General features: G+C 48.1%; 1 long non-coding RNA gene across 1 annotated transcript; it reads left to right on the top strand.

Annotated features, from left to right (window-relative positions):
- The first annotated feature begins 2727 nt into the window (after nucleotides 1–2727).
- Nucleotides 2728–4520, top strand: LOC135980353 (uncharacterized). Its single transcript, XR_010597448.1, has 3 exons — nucleotides 2728–2763; nucleotides 3253–3423; nucleotides 4387–4520. It is a non-coding gene; the product is annotated as an uncharacterized LOC135980353 (long non-coding RNA).
- The last annotated feature ends 1615 nt before the right edge of the window (nucleotides 4521–6135 follow it).

The following is a 6135-nucleotide window of genomic DNA, read 5'->3' as shown; positions in this document are numbered from 1 at the left end:
GAGCATAAACAGGTGGGAGTTGTCTTTCCAACTCTGAGAGGCCAATTAAGTAAGAGAAAAAAAACTTTTGAAGTGATAAATCAAGCTAGCCCAGTACAGACAGTTTGATAAGAAGTGTGAGAATACTTACAAGGGGAGATAGATTCAATGTTTGTAATGGCTCAGCCATTCCCAGTCCTTATTCAATCCTGAGTTGATTGTGTCTAGTTTGCATATCAATTCCAGCTCAGCAGTCTCTCGTTGGAGTCTGTTTTTGAAGTTTTTCTGTTGTAATATAGCCACCCGCAGGTCTGTCATTGAATGACCAGACAGGTTAAAGTGTTCTCCCACTGCTTTTTGAGTATTATGATTCCTGATGTCAGATTTGTGTCCATTAATTCTTTTGCGGAGAGACTGTCCGTTTTTTTTTCTCTTACTTAATTGGCCTCTCGGAGTTGGTAAGACAACTCCCACCTGTTTATTCTCTCTGTATGTGTGTATATATATCTCCTCAATATTTATTCCACTCTGTATGCATCTGAAGAAGTGGGCTGTAGTCCACGAAAGCTTATGCTCTAATAAATTTGTTAGTCTCTAAGGTGCCACAAGTACTCCTGTTCTTTTTGCAGGGAGAGAGAATTTCTGACTTGGTCGAGGTCCCAGTAAACTCCAGTCTGGGTCTGGGACTCTGTATGGCTCTGCGGGATTTACTGCTCCTTCCCCACAGGAAGGCATCAGTATAGACACCCCCCACCCCCAGCATTCCCCCATGAGCATCCCCCACCTCCCACCAGGACCCCTGTAACAGGAGGGTTTCTTCTTCCTGGCAGGTGATGGCCAAAGGAGGCATCGTGAGGGCAGGCACCAAGGTGCATCCCGTAGGGGATGGAGAACGTGAGTAGAGCTGCGTGAATAACTGATTTCCTGGTTCCCTGGCCAAACCAGAAACTTCAAAAAACAATTGTTTGGGGGCGACTGAACCATTTCACTTTTGAACTGCTTTAATCTTTTTAAAATTGAATTGAAGGGAAATTGTAAATGAGGAGTTGTTTTGAATTAAAAAAATGGAACCTTCCATTTAGGAAATGTCGAAACAAAACCTTCTGATTTGTTGCCGATTTTTTCCTGCCCAAAACTATTTCGTGAATTTCACACAAATTTGTGAAATGTTTTGGTTGATCCGAGTCTGTGTTTTTCAACAACAAAAAATCATCTGAAAAATTTCAGCCTGTTCTCATTGTGAGCTCTCCCCACCCCTTTCTCTGCCTGTCCTGCTGTATCTGAAGGAGGTGCTGAGAACAGCGCCCTTCTCTCCTCTTTGCTTTCGCTCTTACTCCTTGTCTCATTAGTCATAGTCTTGCTCTCCCTTTGAATCATAGAATACCAGGGTTGGAAGGGACCTCAGGAGGTCATCTAGTCCAACCCCATACTCAAAGCAGGACCAATCCCCAGATAGATTTTTGTCCCAGATCCCTAAATGGCCCCCTCAAGGACTGAGCTCACAACCTTGGGTTTAGCAGGCCAATGCTCAAACCACTGAGCTATCCCTCCCCCCTTTGACACATATACAGTTCCCCTGACCGATTTCATTTCATTAATGGCAGTCTGAAGGGATCCCCAGTTTGACTGATTCAGGCTGGCTGGGCAAATTCCACCTTGAGGAGCAGGAGTGTGGAATCCCACCCCCTCTGCAGCCCTGTGCGCACAACCCTCCGCACAGAGCCCCTGTACAACATGCACGTCTTTCCTCGCCTTCATTATTGCATGGGCATTGGGGTCCTGCACTGATGGAGGACAGTACTAGACTCTAGCTGATATGGATTTAAGGGACATGCTGAGATCCACCAAACCCATCTCACCTGAACATCCTGCACCGGGTGTTTGCAGTAAGAGTCAAAGGCCTCAACTATGTGCCAAAACTCTTACCCTTGGATAGCGAATTTTTCAGGGTGGCTGATGTTGCAGCCATAATGAGGGAGCCTAGGGAAATGTGTGGCCCTGGAGCTGATTCTCTATAGCTTAGCCCCCTCACCCTCTCTCTGTTTGCCAGATATCCAGGTATTTGAGCTGAGCCTCCCCGTGGGGCCTGATATCGCCCCCCTGGCCCGGGTACTCGTATACACCACTTTACCCAGCGGGGACGTTATTGCCAATTCCGAAGATTTCAAGATTGAAAACTGCTTTGCCAATAAGGTGAGCATCCGGTTTCTATAACTCGCATTCACCTCATGGACAATGGCCCACCTGTGGAACCTGGAATTGCAAATTTCAAGGAAGACTCAGGAAATGTTCAATGGCTCCATGAGCCCATCGGGCACTGACCATGGATCAGTAATTGAATATGAGAGATGAATGCACATCAGGAGTAATTTGCATAGGCAGAATTATAAGGGTGGAAGCAGAACTGACGTATGGGGGCGCTGCTGGTCATGTTTGAATTGCATTGGTCAGGGCTGAGGGGCATTGGCAGGGCTTTGTGGGGAGCCCAGGACTGGAATAGCGGGGGCTGCAGGGCAGAGTTCAGGGGCATTGACAGAGCTGTGTGCGGCGGTTCCAGGACTGGGCTGTGCTGCGAGGCAGAGTGTGAAGGTACCTGGAGAAGTAGCTCCTCTAACTCCTTTCCTGGCATTGCAGGTTGACTTGCATTTCTCTCTGGACAAGGGCCTCCCCGCCTCCGACACTCACCTCCGGATCGGAGCCTCCCCGGGCTCCCTGTGCGCCGTCCGTGCTGTGGACAAGAGCGTCCTCCTCTTGAAGCCTGAAGCCGAGCTCTCGCCCAGCTCTGTAAGTGCCAGCCTGGCCCAGTGATCAACAGGTGCAAGAGCTGGTCTTGTCTGGAAAGTGCCAAGAATCACTCGTGAGAGCTAGGGCAGAGCAGTCTGTCTGTTATTGTAGGGTCCCTCATCAGCACAGGGGCTGTGCCCACTGCTTGATCTATGTAGGGCCCTCATGAAAACTATTGCTGCACCCAGTGGTTTATAGTTCTGGGGCCACTTGTGAGGACACAACCACACATACTGATTTATTACTGGAGGGCCACTGGTGAGCACTGGTCAGCACACACTGGGTTATTATGGAAAAGTCAGTGCTGAGCCTTGGAGTCAGACATTCTGCTCTGTTACTGTAGGGTTTGTTATTGTAGGGTCAACCTTGGTAACTGGGATTGCACGCACATGTGTGTTAGTTTAAAGCTGTCTGTGATCACTAGGGTGGCACACGCTGGTTTATTATTATTGGGCCTGTGGTCACTGACATCAAGGCGTGTCCCCGCAGGTGTATAATTTGCTCCCAGTGAAGGAGATCAGGGGTTATAATTACCGAGAGCACCATTTGGAGGAAGAAGACAATAACCCTTGTGTGAAACTCGACAACGTCATTATAAACGGATTCATCTATGGACCCATTTCTCCTGACGGTGAAGGGGATGCCTACAATGTTCTCAAGGTGAGCGCCACATCTCCCTTCAGTGTGTGAAATCGCTGTTAGTTCAGAAGATTTCCCCACCATGTTCTTGGGTGAGCAAACTCCTGTCATATCCCATAGGTGCTGTCTGAGTGCACTTAGCTGGGTGCTCGTTAGCCAGCACATTCGAGGTAATAACTAAAGCTGGGCCAGGAAACCCCAGATGGGAACCCCCCAGCATTGAGGATTAAATGCCTCTCTCAACCACTGAACTCTAGAGGTTTCCCATCACTAATTTAAACATGACAAGGAGACATTCTAACAGCTGGGGCACAGAAATAGAGCCCAGAAATGGGCGACTCTGTCTCTGCAGCCATTTTGTCAAAGAGATCCTGTCCCACACGCTCTCTATCCCATCTATGTAGGTCTCTGTGAAGTGCCAGTCTCCATTTTATTTACACACGCACTCGCAGAGATGTGCGGAGTGCCGCTCTGAGCCAGCACCCAGGGTAATTACCCAGCCCCAGCTAGTGAGGGTTTGGTGTCCTGCGGGATTTCAGGTTTGTTCCCAGTGGGACTTGCTCCCAAATCAGCCAAACCCCAGCATACCTGACAATGACTGCTAGGCATCTCAGCAGAGAGGCAGGGGATGGACTGGGGCAGAGAGACTGAACTCCCTCCAGGGCAGGGCCAAGGCAAGCCGGCAAGGGCTGAGTGCACGGCGCAAGCTTGCACTGCTCATGCCTCTGATGAACCTGCTCTGAGGACACACAGGACGTCCATCACCAGCAGCTGGTCCGGCGCCTTTCACTGACATAGACCTCGCCCTTCGCTTCCCACCAGCCACACTGGCATTGACCTCTCAGGCCTTAGTGTCTGCTCTTGCAATGACCCATCCCTGCACTGTGATAAGCCCGTCACATCCTGATCCAGTCCAGACGGCACGTTTATCTCCCGACGTATGGTTTACTTTACCACATGGCTGTCTGGGTTATCTTTTTACAGGCGATGGGTTTAAAAGTCTTCACCAGCACCAAGGTCCAGAAGCCCAGACTCTGCATGGAGAGAATGTACAGTAGAACATATGTACCTGCGGGGGCTGGTATTAGCGGTAAAAGAGCTTGCTTTGTTTTACCCTGCTTATACCCCCCGTTAGGTGCGTTTCCTGCTCCCCTCCCTTTCACCCTCTCCTCTGCATGGAAATTAGACCAATTCGACCAGACTCTGATCTCAGCTATGGTGGCCGAAATCCACTAATGTCAGTCCTGAAATAGGAATCTGGTCCATTTCCACCTGCTTGCTCCACCTGCTTGCTAACCTTCCACCAGCTAAGGAAATATGCACTGTTGTAACTACACTAATGCAGTGGCACCTTGCACCCCCTAATGTAGATTTGTTGCACTGGCAAAAAACAGCAGCTAAATCTTGTTGACTTTGGTTGCAGCTCTCTCAACCTGGAACAGGATAATTTCCACTTCCAGGTTTTCACCTTCCAGCAAGTGCTAGAGAAAAAAACTAAGCAGAAAGAGAGACAGGTTCAATGGGGAGGGAGTGTGAACCCAGGGGGAGAGTTTAGGATTGGGAAGCAGGAAATATGTTCTCCATTCTCAGCTGTCCCATCAACTTGACCTTGGATGAATCATTTCACTTCTTTGTGCCTTAATATTCCTATCTGTAAAAGGGGACTAATTATACTTACACAACCTTGTGAAGAGCTCTGAGATTAGATGGCTAAATATTAGTGTTAATTATGCTCTCAATTAACTAGTGGAAATGAAGAGTAAACAGATCAGATTACTGACCCTCTAATCCAATGTCCCCATTCCTACTGTAGAACATCAGACTACTGGTCTATATATGGCAGCGTCCTGCCTCCTGACCATATTGGATCAGCACTGTCATCTTTCTAGCGCAAGGTCCCTCTTCAGACAGTGGCCAATGGTGGCTGCTTCAGAGGAAGATGGAAAACCTCTGTATTACACCTCACTGTGCTATGGGGCAAATTTCTTCCTGATCTATGGCTGGATATCAGCTTATGCCCTGAAGCACGAGGACTGATATCCCGGATCATCTGAATCCTAGCTGGTGTCACTAGTGTTGCTGCTACTCTTAGTCATATACAGACACAGGATTTTTTTCTGTGAAACTCACTGAACTATTTGCATCTATAACGGCTTGGGGCAGTGAGTTGCACCGGTTAATTCCATTTGAAGTGGATATAGCCAGGGCTCTGAGGGCTGCTTCAATGCAGTTATTATGTCTGGGCTTCCCATATCCTCCATGATTGGTGGAGTTGGAATAAACATGTTCATTCATCCATACCACCCCTATAAGAAGTGCAGAAGTCTTTAGAAAATGGACAGTGCTGAGCTCATAATAGGGCAATAGAGATGTTTTTTCAATGGCTTCTAAAGAAGTTCAGAAAAGACAGCTGATGACATTGGGAGAGTGGGCTGGGGAAGGGAGTAATTGGTTGCAAGCAAAGATAGGTTTAAGTTTGGGTCTGAATTTGAAAAGAGCGGGTTTCAAATCTAGGGTTTAGAATCCAATCTGTCACTAACTGGAAACAAAGTGCCATGATATAGAATGGGGTCTAACATATCACCTTTCTCTCCCTTACCTCCTCCAACATCTAAAGCGGGGCTCTCATATGAGGCAGATACCTTAGTTGGTGGCATGATGGAAAATCTCATTCATGGCCCAGTGGAGACAATCCGGAAGTATTTCCCTGAGACGTGGATTTGGGATTTAGTT

The sequence above is a fragment of the Chrysemys picta genome, unplaced genomic scaffold, assembly GCF_011386835.1.
Source record: "Chrysemys picta bellii isolate R12L10 unplaced genomic scaffold, ASM1138683v2 scaf2829, whole genome shotgun sequence".
Taxonomy (NCBI): domain Eukaryota; kingdom Metazoa; phylum Chordata; order Testudines; family Emydidae; genus Chrysemys; species Chrysemys picta.
The sequence above is the reverse complement of the archived record's forward strand: the minus strand, read 5'-3'. Positions and strand labels throughout refer to the sequence as shown.